The following is a 15,317-nucleotide window of genomic DNA, read 5'->3' as shown; positions in this document are numbered from 1 at the left end:
TGGGCGTCGTCGAGGCGTCAACGTGGCGGATGGTAGGCGTCGTCGGCGTCGTCGGGGCGTCAACATCTCTCTCTACGTCTCTCTGTCGCGGCTGGTAGGCGTCGTCGGCGTATCAATAGGGCGGCGTTCGACGTTCTCTCTCTCTCCATGGTGGCGGATAGGCATCATCGGCGTAGTTTCTTCTGACATCAGGCGAATCGATGTAACGCCCTCATCTCTCTTCTCCCTCTAGCCCGCCATAGTTTCCGGTGTTCCTCGTTTCTCAAAAATTATAAATGGCGTAAGGTAATCACGGAAACGGTTTCGCTTCAACTTCCCCCAGCGGTTGAGGTAGGCGCACTCGTGTAGACTTACTGCCTATCACACACACTGGTGTTCGCACAACTCAACAAAGTCCACTGTACACGAAAGGTAGCACGAAGGTGCTCTCGTTCCAAGAATCGCGGCAAAACTGTATATGGAGAGGTAGCACGGAGCTGCTCTCCCTACAAGGATCGCGGTAAGACTGTGTATCGAAAAACCATGTCCTTCGTTTTATTTAGATTTTGAAAAACGACGCTAGGCGATCGTTGAAGCGACGCTTCCGAAGGGTCAGTCCACTTTGCTCTATTGTCTCCAAACTAGGACGTACCGTGTCCGAAGTTGACTTGTGCGGATTAAGCTTCCGCCTGGCTGTCGCCCATAGCTCAATTGCAATCGCTGTCCACAAACTGATCAATTAGAACCGATTTGATCTGGCGTCCGTAATTGTCGCTTGATCGTGACGAAACTCCACACATCCGTCCTTGCACACATGCCGCTGCGCTGGTATAAGTTTCACATGAATCTGACCGTTGGAAACCGAGATATTTAAATGTTTGTCATTACGGTCGAATTTCCTAAGCTTTAGACGCATAGCGTGACCCTTCAGGTGCTCACCCTTAACACAAGCGAATGTCTCGTTCCTCCCGTCGGCTTGGCAAAAAATCAAATATGTAATCTTACAAATTAAAACACTCAACACTTTGAATCAACACGTCTTTTTACCGCTACATACATGCATAATAATGATAATAATAATAATGACGGTAAATCTGACTGTCACAACCTCGCCCCTCTCCTTCTTCCAAGGATTTCGTAAGCGTGAAAAAATTTCGCTCTACACAGGGACAGAATTTTTTTGTTTACAAATCCTCGAACACTCTGTATATAATATTGACCAACAAATACATGAACACCCTGTATATAAATTGACAAACAAATACATTAACACCCTGTATATAAAAATTGACAAGCAAATACATGAACACCCTGTATATAAAAATTTACTCCGCACTGCACTGACACTGTGACATTCCAGTTACATAACACATATAATAATATCCTGAATATCAACATAATATGAATATTATATGTACAAAACAAGAACAAGATGTGAGCATTTACGTGTCAGCTTGCATTCTTACGTCGCTCTCTCTCTCGTACCTGGGCGAACCGTGTCTCGAATTTGGCCTGTTCGTGTCTCTCGCTGGGCTCCAAGGGATTCTCGCTCCACGGCGTCCTGCACCTCCTCGATCTGACTCCGGGCTGACCGACCTGCTATCCGCGTTGCGCTGATAGAATCCATCCCGGACTTGGCCGTTCTGAAAGAAGCTGTCGTTCCTCCTTGGCGACGCACGAGTCGGACCTCCACGCCGTCTCCTGCCTCTGAACGGGCGTCTTCTTTGCGGTGAAGGTGGATCTTGCAGCTGGCGGTTCCTTTCAGCCCCTGGAGCGTGGTGCTGTCCTCTCCATCCCTGCTGGACTAGATGAACGCGCGGGTGTTTATTCCGGTGCGACGAATCATCTTCCGGTCGGCGCCGCTTGCTAAACTTCTCACCCCTGGTTTTCTGCCTCTCCTCCTCGCACTGAAATAGATTTTCCAGTGTGAGGGACATCGCGTCGGCGTCAAACACGCATGCTCCATTGAGATGACGACGAACCTCGTGTGGAAAATGGTACACCAGAGCGGCTATTATCTCCGCCGTAGTCATTTGGGGTTGCAGAGACTTGAACTCATTGTACCGTTTCCAAAAGTACTGGGCATACGTGAGTCCTCCGCCCCTGTCGTATCGTTCGTTTCGCACCTGCATCAGCATCCTCTCGACCTGCAGGGGACGTTGAAAATAAGTGAGAAACGCTTCTTTGAACTCCTCATATGAATTGAAGTTCCCCTCGTTCCTGTCCATCCAGTTCTTGGCCCGGTCCTGCATTAAACCTTTCAGAATCAGAAGTCTATCCTCGTCTGTCAGACCTAACTCTCGGGCGGTAGAATTAAATTCCTCGAGGTACGTGGAAGGAAGAATTCTGTCAGCACCCGAAAATTTTTTGAAGTGCTTCCGGTATTCGGGCGGAAACAGAGCCCTCCTGGCGGCCGGTGCGTCAAAGTGTAAATCCTCGTCCCTCTGCTCGCGGCGCGGACTCAACCGTGGTGACGCAGTGTCTTCTCTTCGAAGGGGGCGGAGCGTTCCTGGAGCTCGCTGGTCGCTTTCCCCGTTCGAACAAGTGGCGACGTCGGCTGCCGGTGGTGACGTCAATCTGGGCTCCCGCGACGATTGTGAAGTGCCGCTGCTAGTCATGCTCAGTTGACGCACTTTCATCTCGAGGTCCTCAATCCGTTCGGAATTCCCTTCGGCTCGAACTGAAATTTCTCTCACTTGTCGCCCCAGGGAGTCTATGCCACGGTCACATGTCGCTTCCAGCTGCACGCATTGTCGGGCCATCTGCTGCATACCTTCCTCCTGGTCGCGCACGCTCTGAGACAGTGTTGCCATCTGGTTCTCTTGCCGTTCGATCCGCACGTTGGTTTCGGCGATTTTGGCTTCGACACGGGATTCGCATTCCTGTACCCGAGTGACGAGTTCTTGTGTTATCACCTCACCGGAAGCGCGGATGGTCTCCTGGAGGCGGTCTTCCGTCACTTGCATCTGGGTGCTGATGGCCTCTATCTTTCTTTGGGTGGCTTCCATCCCGCTTCGCGTGGCCTCCATCTTAGCTTCAATTCCGCTTCGCGTGGCCTCCATCTTAGCTTCAATTCCGCTTCGCGTGGCCTCCATCTTGGCTTCCATCCATAGTAGCATCTCGATGATCTGTTGGGAGCTGGTACCACTGAGGCTAGCTGCTTCGTCGACCCGTTCTGCACCTCCCGGAGAAACCTGTTGCGCGCTGGTCTCCTTGGCTTGCCCCCGGCTGTTCGGTAGACTGGTTTCTTCACGTGGACTTAACGGAACATCGCACCGGGAACAAACGAGGCTAGCTGTGCCGACGTTTTCACTTTCAGGGAACTCCTCGCTGCAGACATCGCAAATCACCCTTACGTCACTCATGTTTCAGTTCTCGATGCGGCGGTTGCGCAATTTCATGAAATCAAATATTCAACCCTCGGTCGATTCTCAATGCTCGCTGACAAGCGTAAACGTGAGCGCTCACAATATATACCAATATTTATATTTAAACAATTCACAAACGAAAAAAGATAAGGGCGGTCGATTCCCCTTTTGCCAGAACTCAACTTAACGCCTAATGCCATATGCCAAACAAAAAATTTTAAAATGCCTAACGCCTTAAGTAGCTGCCCTACAACCTTGACAAAAATAAACGCCTAATGTCTCAATTACCACTTCACGTCAAAATAAAACAATAAAATCTCACAATGAAACACAGTTACATGACACCAAAATACGCCTGACGTAGCCCTTACAAAAACGACATATACCTCTGCACTGAGGGTGCTTTCGATTTAAAATATACCGGTCCCTGTGTTCGCGGCGCCAAAAATGTATATGCACCTGCACTGATGATGCTTTCGATTTAAAAAAAACCGGTCCCCTGTTCGCGGCGCCAAAAATGTATGCTACGCCCTCCCTTGCCCGGGAAAACAAATGCTACCACTACCTAGATAGAGGCGGCAAAATCTCCCTCGGACAAGCGAAATAGCGTTACGGTCCAGGTTAAGTTCGTGTGTAGGAACCGGTGACCAACAGTGCATAGTAATAAGCCATATCGAATAAAAACAAAGACATATGTACTTTCAAATTACCACCTCTTTACCTGTAGCCGGGAAGCGGCTAGCTGCATACCTGAAAATCACGGGTAGCGACATGCATACGAAAATGATATAGCCCAAAATTAACATGAAAATAAAAAGTATATTCTATTCGTAACCAACAAAATGGAATCATTACAGGTCCCCACACTTGCACTCTCACATTCTCTCTCAGATTCAATCCTCATGGGGTCATCGACACAAGAAATTATACATGACATGTACAGGTTTAATGACGACAAGCCCTAATTATTGCATTCTCAATTAATTTTATCTTACTTTTTGTCTAATCAGGTCATTTGTGATTTTGCTCCAGTGCTACTTAAATCCTAGCCAGCCCTTACTTAAGTTCACCTTTTGTTTTTTAAAAAAGAAACTAGTCGGCGCGGTGACAATACATTACTTGACCAGTATAAACAAAGGCGTCTCAACGGCAATTACATTCACGTGGGCGGACGTTTTCCTTTTACAAGACCTCACGTGGTTCCAAACATAACAAATAACTCCGTTGAGTGGCGCAAACATATACTCTCTAGCAGGCGGGACTTAAACACTTCGCCGCGACGAGCAATTCACATTACCAGGCAAATACTTTAACAAATAATCACATATGCGACCGGACATAGCTAGCAGCGACACAGCGCTCACACATAAAAATGAACAAACCTCAAGTAGAATATGCAATTAAGCGGGCGGCGCTTTACTCTAATAGTACGCACTTTAAAAAAAATACAAAGGAGCACAAACAACAATGAATTTAAGATCATAAAAAAAAATATCACAAGGAATAAGAAAAATTGACCTGAGACGAATAGATTACAAATGACAAGCGCGACGGGAGTTCGATATAAAATTTCGAGTTGAGTGGGCGTTTTCAAAATGTCGACGAATTTCAAGGGCGTTCTCTAAATCAATCGGGCCGTCACGTGTTAAGGTTCACACAGATGAATACTTTACCATCTCTCAGCTTCCGGGGTGCATCCAGGCGTCTTTATGGGCGATTGAAAACACATAGTATCCACGCGAAAGGTTCCTTTGGTCGCGACGATGAAGATGCGAGAAGGATTCAAACACCTAGTTCCCCGGCTCCTCTTCCTCTCGGGATCGGTGTATCTCCGTGGTATGGCGCGGTTCGGACGTCGCATCTGAGCGGTCGTTGTAGGCGTCGTCGGCGTCGTCGGGGCGTCAACATCTCTCTCTACGTCTCTCTGTCGCGGCTGGTGGGCGTCGTCGAGGCGTCAACGTGGCGGATGGTAGGCGTCGTCGGCGTCGTCGGGGCGTCAACATCTCTCTCTACGTCTCTCTGTCGCGGCTGGTAGGCGTCGTCGGCGTATCAATAGGGCGGCGTTCGACGTTCTCTCTCTCTCCATGGTGGCGGATAGGCATCATCGGCGTAGTTTCTTCTGACATCAGGCGAATCGATGTAACGCCCTCATCTCTCTTCTCCCTCTAGCCCGCCATAGTTTCCGGTGTTCCTCGTTTCTCAAAAATTATAAATGGCGTAAGGTAATCACGGAAACGGTTTCGCTTCAACTTCCCCCAGCGGTTGAGGTAGGCGCACTCGTGTAGACTTACTGCCTATCACACACACTGGTGTTCGCACAACACAACAAAGTCCACTGTACACGAAAGGTAGCACGAAGGTGCTCTCGTTCCAAGAATCGCGGCAAAACTGTATATGGAGAGGTAGCACGGAGCTGCTCTCCCTACAAGGATCGCGGTAAGACTGTGTATCGAAAAACCATGTCCTTCGTTTTATTTAGATTTTGAAAAACGACGCTAGGCGATCGTTGAAGCGACGCTTCCGAAGGGTCAGTCCACTTTGCTCTATTGTCTCCAAACTAGGACGTACCGTGTCCGAAGTTGACTTGTGCGGATTAAGCTTCCGCCTGGCTGTCGACCATAGCTCAATTGCAATCGCTGTCCACAAACTGATCAATTAGAACCGATTTGATCTGGCGTCCGTAATTGTCGCTTGATCGTGACGAAACTCCACACATCCGTCCTTGCACACATGCCGCTGCGCTGGTATAAGTTTCACATGAATCGGACCGTTGGAAACCGAGATATTTAAATGTTTGTCATTACGGTCGAATTTCCTAAGCTTTAGACGCATAGCGTGACCCTTCAGGTGCTCACCCTTAACACAAGCGAATGTCTCGTTCCTCCCGTCGGCTTGGCAAAAAATCAAATATGTAATCTTACAAATTAAAACACTCAACACTTTGAATCAACACGTCTTTTTACCGCTACATACATGCATAATAATGATAATAATAATAATGACGGTAAATCTGACTGTCACAGATTCAAAGTGTTGAGTGTTTTAATTTGTAAGATTACATATTTGATTTTTTGCCAAGCCGACGGGAGGAACGAGACATTCGCTTGTGTTAAGGGTGAGCACCTGAAGGGTCACGCTATGCGTCTAAAGCTTAGGAAATTCGACCGTAATGACAAACATTTAAATATCTCGGTTTCCAACGGTCAGATTCATGTGAAACTTATACCAGCGCAGCGGCATGTGTGCAAGGACGGATATGTGGAGTTTCGTCACGATCAAGCGACAATTACGGACGCCAGATCAAATCGGTTCTAATTGATCAGTTTGTGGACAGCGATTGCAATTGAGCTATGGGCGACAGCCAGGCGGAAGCTTAATCCGCACAAGTCAACTTCGGACACGGTACGTCCTAGTTTGGAGACAATAGAGCAAAGTGGACTGACCCTTCGGAAGCGTCGCTTCAACGATCGCCTAGCGTCGTTTTTCGAAATCTAAATAAAACGAAGGACATGGTTTTTCGATACACAGTCTTACCGCGATCCTTGTAGCGAGAGAAGCTCCGTGCTACCTCTCCATATACAGTCTTACCGCGATCCTTGTAGGGAGAGCAGCTCCGTGCTACCTTTCGTGTACAGTGGACTTTGTCGTGTTGTGCGAACACCAGTGTGTGTGATAGGCAGTAAGTCTACACGAGTGCGCCTACCTCAACCGCTGGGGGAAGTTGAAGCGAAACTGTTTCCGTGATTACCTTACGCCATTTATAATTTTTGAGAAACGAGGAACACCGGAAACTATGGCGGGCTAGAGGGAGAAGAGAGATGAGGGCGTTACGTCGATTCGCCCGAGGTCAGAAGAAACTACGCCGATGATGCCTATCCGCCGCCATGGAGAGAGAGAGAACGTCGAACGCCGCCCTATTGATACGCCGACGATGCCTATCCGCCGCCATGGAGAGAGAGAACGTCGAACGCCGCCATATTGATACGCCGACGATGCCTACCATCCGCCACGTTGACGCCCCGACGACGCCGACGACGCCTACCATCCGCCACGTTGACGCCCGACGACGCCGACGACGCCTACCAGCCGCGACAGAGAGACGTAGAGAGAGATGTTGACGCCCCGACGACGCCTACAACGACCGCTCAGATGCGACGTCCGAACCGCGCCATACCACGGAGATACACCGATCCCGAGAGGAAGAGGAGCCGGGAAACTAGGTGTTTGAATCCTTCTCGCATCTTCATCGTCGCGACCAAAGGAACCTTTCGCGTGGATACTATGTGTTTTCAATCGCCCATAAAGACGCCTGGATGCACCCCGGAAGCTGAGAGATGGTAAAGTATTCATCTGTGTGAACCTTAACACGTGACGGCCCGATTGATTTAGAGAACGCCCTTGAAATTTGTCGACATTTTGAAAACGCCCACTCAACTCGAAATTTTATATCGAACTCCCGTCGCGCTTGTCATTTGTAATCTATTCGTCTCAGGTCAATTTTTCTTATTCCTTGTGATATTTTTTAATATCTTAAATTCATTGTTTTTGTGCTCCTTTGTATTTGTTTAAAGTGCGTACTATTATAGTAAAGCGCCGCCCGCTTAATTGCATATTCTACTTGAGGTTTGTTCATTTTTATGTGTCAGCGCTGTGTCGCTGCTGGCTATGTCCGGTCGCATATGTGATTATTTGTTAAAGTATTTGCCTGGTAATGTGAATTGCTCGTCACGGCGAAGTGTTTAAGTCCCGCCTGCTAGAGAGTATATTGTTTGAGCCGCTCAACGGAGGTTATTTGTTATGTTTGGAACCACGTGAGGTCTTGTAAAAGGAAAACGTCCGCCCACGTGAATGTAATTGCCGTTGAGACGCCTTTGTTTATACTGGTCAAGTAATGTATTGTCACCGCGCCGACTAGTTTCTTTTTTTAAAAAAACAAAAGGTGAACTTAAGTAAGGGCTGGCTAGGATTTAAGTAGCACTGGAGCAAAATCACAAATGACCTGATTAGACAAAAAGTAAGATAAAATTAATTGAGAATGCAATAATTAGGGCTTGTCGTCATAAAACCTGTACATGTCATGTATAATTTCTTGTGTCGATGACCCCATGAGGATTGAATCTGAGTGAGAATGTGAGAGTGCAAGTGTGGGGACCTGTAATGATTCCATTTTGTTGGTTACGAATAGAATATACTTTTTATTTTCATGTTAATTTTGGGCTATATCATTTTCGTATGCATGTCGCTACCCGTGATTTTCAGGTATGCAGCTAGCCGCTTCCCGGCTACAGGTAAAGAGGTGGTAATTTGAAAGTACATATGTCTTTGTTTTTATTCGATATGGCTTATTACTATGCACTGTTGGTCACCGGTTCCTACACACGAACTTAACCTGGACCGTAACGCTATTTCGCTTGTCCGAGGGAGATTTTGCCGCCTCTATTTAGGTAGTGGTAGCATTTGTTTTCCCGGGCAAGGGAGGGTGTTTCATTCATTCATACACAGTGTTGCCAAATGGAAGTGAAAGAGCAAATTTATTTTTCCACAAAGCATGGAAAATTGCATGTCAAACATTCGTACTTAAATTTGGACGTCAATTTCCACCTTGGGTAGGTGGACTATTTCGCCATCTATAGTTCAGAGAAGAAAACCTATCGTTTTCGCGTATAGCCAATCCTGAAATGCCTCGTAAAGGCGTACCGGTCCAAATGGGTGTTTTAAAAAAAATTATGAGGTACAGTGGCAACACTGTTGATGTTTGAAGGCAACAGAAGGTGTGTTTGGTGATGGTCTATGACATGGAAATTCTGGAAACAGGAAAATAAGAAAATTAAAATTATGGTAAAAAAATAGCCAGGAATAGGTAAGTAACACTTTTTTCACCATAATTTTAATTTTCTTTTTTTCCTGTTTCCAGTATTTTGAAAAGTTATTTACTTACCAGATTTATAAAAGTGGTTGTTCAAACTAGTCGATGTGCACACATTGTGATACATCTTTATTAATACACCCACTAACGTAAGCTGGTGGGGGGGGAGGGGGGCTAGAAATCGGTTTGTAAGGAGGTCCTGAAAGTAGACATGAGACTGTGAAGTGATAAGGGTCCTTGTTTTCTATTGTGTGGCCTGTTTATTAGTGACAGTGTGTTTGTTACGTATTGTTTCTTCGAGTGCATTCAACCGCAAAGTGTGTTATGGCCCAGCAAATGTTTTCTACTGCACAGCGTGTATTTATTTATGGTTTATACCTGTATGTGTTAACTCGATCGGCGCGTGAAGTTCAAATGCGATTGGAAACAAGATGCCCGGGCGTAAAAGTTCCATGTCGTAAATAAAACACTCTTTAAACTGGTTACGGAAACTTGCGGGCTTGATTCACGGACAGCCTGCAGTGCCGACATCCGGCCGCGAGCGCCTCGCTTACCGGTAGCACAAACACTCACGCTGCGGTCTACACTTCAATGGATCGCTCTGTACATGAAATTACTTTTCAACTCATTACGTAAGGTAAAGTGGAACATTTGTGTGTACTTAAGTATTGCATCATTATTCTAAAACCGACGAGAGAAAACTAGCAGAATAATTCCTTCTTCGTTTAACTTCTAACTTCTATAATGGTTTATATTTTATATAAGGCATCTGTCTGCCAAGCAAGATTCCGGGATAGGCTATTTCAGGAGAGAATTCACCCGTACATGTCTCTGCATAAGGAAAGTAAAGGATGGTCCCTTATGACTTCTGCTGCGTTTTGACCTTGTGTGTTCTTGTTGTCCCTTAATCCATTTTATCTTAGCACCATTTATCCTGATTAAATTTGAACAGTTTTTCATACATAATGTGTAATCATTGAAACTAAGCTCACCGGACAAAAAATTAGTCACCCCTGCGCAAATGTAAGGTGATTTCCTGATGCCTCTACAGATGGCGTTGCAGAGGAGTGGCGTTGTGCATTGTGTCTGGATCAGTGCTGTGTGACTATAGAAGTAACGTCGACTGCGGAAGACGATGTCCAGTACGGGAATAGTGTGTCAAGATGGTCAAAGCCAGGGACGTGTCGGAGTGGAAAAAAGGGGCTATCGTGTTTGGGCGTACCCATGGTCACACAGTGAGTGAAGTTGCCGGATTTGTTGGTGTATCGACGCGAGCTGTGCAACGTGTGTAAAAGGAATGGTGTACCACTGGTGGCAAAGAAACACGGCGTGAGAACTGTGGTCGAAACAAAGATCCTAAAACAGAGGGACCGGAGATGTGTGACGTCTTGTGAATGACAATCGGTTTCAAGGCAGACAGGAATTGTTGCAGTCAGTGAATGAAGGTCCATCTTAACCAATTTCCAAGCGAACATTGCGACGAAAATTTCATGCCATGGACGTACCTCGAAAGAGGCCTTTGCTCACAGCGACACATAAAAGTCGCAGGTCTGACATGGGCCAGGCAACACCGAACTTGGACAGTGGCAGACTGGAGGCGTGTAATATGGTCTGATGAAAAACGATTTTGTCTCTTTTCAAATGACGCAAGGCGTCGAGAGCACCGACGGTCAAATGGGGCATTTCATCCGCAGTGTGTGGAGGGTGTAATTCAGGCAAGGGGTGGTTCTGTGATGTTTTTGGGGTGTTTTTCCTACTATAGACTGGTCACACTCATTCAGGTGACTCAGTATTAGAGTGATGTCTTCCGGGGGTGACTAATTTTTTGTACAGTGACCTTATGTTTGCTTTAGACACTTTAGGCTCACTGCCATTTTTCTTCAACGTTATTCTGCATAGTTTCTCTTGTGACAGTCAGATTTACCGTCATTATTATTATTATCATTATTATGCATGTATGTAGCGGTAAAAAGACGTGTTGATTCAAAGTGTTGAGTGTTTTAATTTGTAAGATTACATATTTGAATTTTTGCCAAGCCGACGGGAGGAACGAGAGATTCGCTTGTGTTAAGGGTGAGCACCTGAAGGGTCACGCTATGCGTCTAAAGCTTAGGAAATTCGACCGTAATGACAAACATTTAAATATCTCGGTTTCCAACGGTCCGATTCATGTGAAACTTATACCAGTGCAGCGGCATGTGTGCAAGGACGGATGTGTGGAGTTTCGTCACGATCAAGCGACAATTACGGACGCCAGATCAAATCGGTTCTAATTGATCAGTTTGTGGACAGCGATTGCTATTGAGCTATGGGCGACAGCCAGGCGGAAGCTTAATCCGCACAAGTCAACTTCGGACACGGTACGTCCCTGTTCGGGCGCCAAAAATGTATGAACACCTGCACTTGCCCGGGAAAACAAATGCTACCACTACCTAGATAGAGGCGGCAAAATCTCCCTCGGACAAGCGAAATAGCGTTACGGTCCAGGCTAACCGCGTCAGAGCAGCAAAAAACCCAACCTCGTTTGTGGCAGAGAAACCGCGGGAAGTGTTGTTCGCAGACTGCGTGGGACCACTCCCGAAAAGCAAGGACGGCACGAAGTACCTATTCACAGTTATGGATGGATGCAGTCGTTTCCTAGTTGCGTATCCAGTCAGGTCAACCGCGACGAGAGTGCTGCTCCGTAAGCTTACAGAAAATTACTTTGTACACCTCGGAACTCCGCGCTACATACTCACGGACCGCGGAGCTCAGTTCACAAGTAGCCTCTGGAGGGATACTTTGGAAGCATACGCAGTGAAGCCCATATGGACCCCGAGCTACAGGTCGCAGGCAAACAAGGTCGAACGCATGCACTGTGAAATGAACCGCCTCTTGAGATTATTTTGCCATAAACAGCATCAGGAATGGAGCAAGCACGTCACCTCGATTGTACTCCTCCTAAACAACACAGAATCCGACACCCTTGGGTTCACACCAGCAGAGCTACAATTCGGCAGCACACCTCGGAGAGACGTAATTCGTCACTTTGGATTGAAGGAGGACAACCGCGACCCAACTGTCAAACAAAAGATCCTGATGGCCGTCAAACGGACGAGAGAAACCAGGAGGAAGGCCAATGAAAGACAGGCAAGAGACGGCGCCGAGATTCGAACTGGAGACCTCGCATTCGTAAAAAATCACGGACTTAGCTCTCAAATTGAAGGGAAAATCAAGAAGCTCTTTTTCATGTACGATGGTCCGTACTTCTGCAAGAGCAAGCTAGCCGCCAATATTCTGGAGTTAGTGGACTGCACGTCTGGGAAGACCATAGCACCCCAGCATATAGAGAACTGCAAGAGGTGGAACTGTTCCGATGAGAAGCGCAGAGAGTGGACAGCACTGTACGAGAGTAAGAGCGACGTAGGAATGCAAGCTGACACGTAAATGCTCACATCTTGTTCTTGTTTTGTACATATAATATTCATATTATGTTGATATTCAGGATATTATTATATGTGTTATGTAACTGGAATGTCACAGTGTCAGTGCAGTGCGGAGTAAATTTTTATATACAGGGTGTTCATGTATTTGCTTGTCAATTTTTATATACAGGGTGTTAATGTATTTGTTTGTCAATTTATATACAGGGTGTTCATGTATTTGTTGGTCAATATTATATACAGAGTGTTCGAGGATTTGTAAACAAAAAAATTCTGTCCCTGTGTAGAGCGAAATTTTTTCACGCTTACGAAATCCTTGGAAGAAGGAGAGGGGCGAAGTTGTGACAGTCAGATTTACCGTCATTATTATTATCATCATTATTATGCATGTATGTAGCGGTAAAAAGACGTGTTGATTCAAAGTGTTGAGTGTTTTAATTTGTAAGATTACATATTTGAATTTTTGCCAAGCCGACGGGAGGAACGAGAGATTCGCTTGTGTTAAGGGTGAGCACCTGAAGGGTCACGCTATAGTAGTGGTATTGGTGGTAGGGACAGGACAGGAAAAGGAAGAGCTCCTCTCCAGCAGCTTTGCTACACTTAAAACTTGCTCAACATGAGCATATGAGCTTTTTGCTCAAGTGTATTACTCTACATAATCCAAGAATTTTGGAAAAATCCCCCTCGGGAATTTTTTGGAAAGGAAGAGCTGCTCTTATGCAGATTTGCTATACTTAAAACTTGCTCAACATGTTCATATGAGCTTTTTGCTCTAGTGTAATACCTGCTTAACCTAAGATTTTTGTAAAAATGCTCAGATTGATTTGTCTATACTTAAAACTTGCTCAACATGTCTATTTGTTCAAGTGTAATACCTGCCTAACCCAAGAGTTTTGTAATTCGGAAAGTATTAACCCCCCTCAAGCAGATTTTTGTCTATAAACTTGTATCCATACCTACCTATACATATTTACTTCAGGTTTAAGTTTAATTGGATACTATTCAATTTGCTTATCTAATATTAAAACAATGCAATATGCAGAGACCCTCTCTAGTCTAGCCATAACCTTGTTATGTATTGATTTTTGCTTCCCGAGTTGTGCGTAAATGGGAAAGAGCGAACAAATATGCTTCCATGTTCTTATAATCTTTTGATCAGTCCCATTAGTAAATGCCTGGAAGTTGTATGTCAACAGATATAATCTATATTGTGTCTTTTCAGAGTTATTCATCGTCATTAGTAAATGTCTGGGAGATTATATCTGTTGATATTACCTATACTGTGCCTTTTCCGAGGGAAATTACATGTCATTTGTCATGGAACTCAAAGAGAAATTCTTATCTACACTATGCTCTTTTCAGGAACCATCTATCATATTGAGGAATTGCCTTCTCGGATATTGTCATGCAAAGATTTGGTCTTGTCGCAACAGAATAATTGCAATGGCAAATGTGCTGGGTAGGTAAAAGCTTTTCTGCTATGAGCAGAAGTAAAATGGGTAGGTAATATATTTTCTGACGGTAAAGTATTGTTTTATATCCAAAGGGCCTCTGTGTTTGAATCGGATCTCTAGAATTGCTCCGTGACTCTCTCATTTCTTACATCATAAACATATGATTTTTCACCTATGAGAATGACGCTACATATGGTGTCATCTGGTAAAGCCTCGTGGAATTCACAGATAATTTTAATGATTGTCCTGTCATTAACCACAACTTGTTTCCTTTTTGAAGTGTTGATTACAAACATGGGTCTCTGTGTTTTGAATTCATCTGGTGAGTAATACATATCAGTACTGCCAGTAGTGACACGCTTGAAAGCCGAAAAAGCCTCATATAATTTAAGAAAATCATCCTTGGACATGTCTAAATTGTAATTTTCTCTAGGAAATACCTCATTTCTGCCATTTTTAAGATATATATTCTTGATGTTGCAGCTATCAAATTTACTTGAATTTTTTTCCTGATTATTGTGTCTTCCAGTCTGAAACAATACCACCACAAAATCAGGCATGTCAAATTGAATGCTGGAGAATGAATTTGTAGCATCAAACTCATAATATGTGCCAGATGCAGGCTTCTGTACGCATTGATATGTGTAAAATTGCAGAGGAATCTGTGGATTTTTTATTATATCAGCTTTGTATTTAAGAGCATAACTGGCCTCATATTCAACAACTGGGATTCTTAACTCCATAGTCTGAATAATGCATTTGCCTTCATCAGGTAGGGTATTGGGCAGAGCTTCCCCTGTAGGGTTTAATGTGCTGTACCTCATCAAAGCATTATTATCATTTGCAGCTCTTCTAAATGTAATTCTTAACCCGCCCTTCCACATAATTTCTTTGTAATCCGAGAAGAATCCTGGCAATAGGCGCATGGGGAACAGCACTGTGTGATTTTTAGATAATATCTTATCACCAGCTTCAAATCCACCGATTCTGTAGTAAGAAGCCTCGGTTTTGGATAATTTTAGTGTGGCCAAAGCTGTGGAGGTAATGCCGGGATAATCCACTCTGTTTATAACAACGCCATGTTTTCTGATCTCAATTTCAGAGAACAGATGCGGCACAAAATTGTCCACCAATCTTATGTTTGAATTTGCCGGATAATCTGTTCCATCGAGCTTTACAACATCAAATTTGATGTATAGATCTGCTCTGTGGGGGTGTATAAATCCAT

The sequence above is a fragment of the Lepisma saccharinum genome, chromosome 13, assembly GCF_977018435.1.
Source record: "Lepisma saccharinum chromosome 13, izLepSacc3.1, whole genome shotgun sequence".
NCBI classification, from domain to species: Eukaryota; Metazoa; Arthropoda; class Insecta; order Zygentoma; family Lepismatidae; genus Lepisma; species Lepisma saccharinum.
This window is presented reverse-complemented; position numbering follows the sequence as displayed.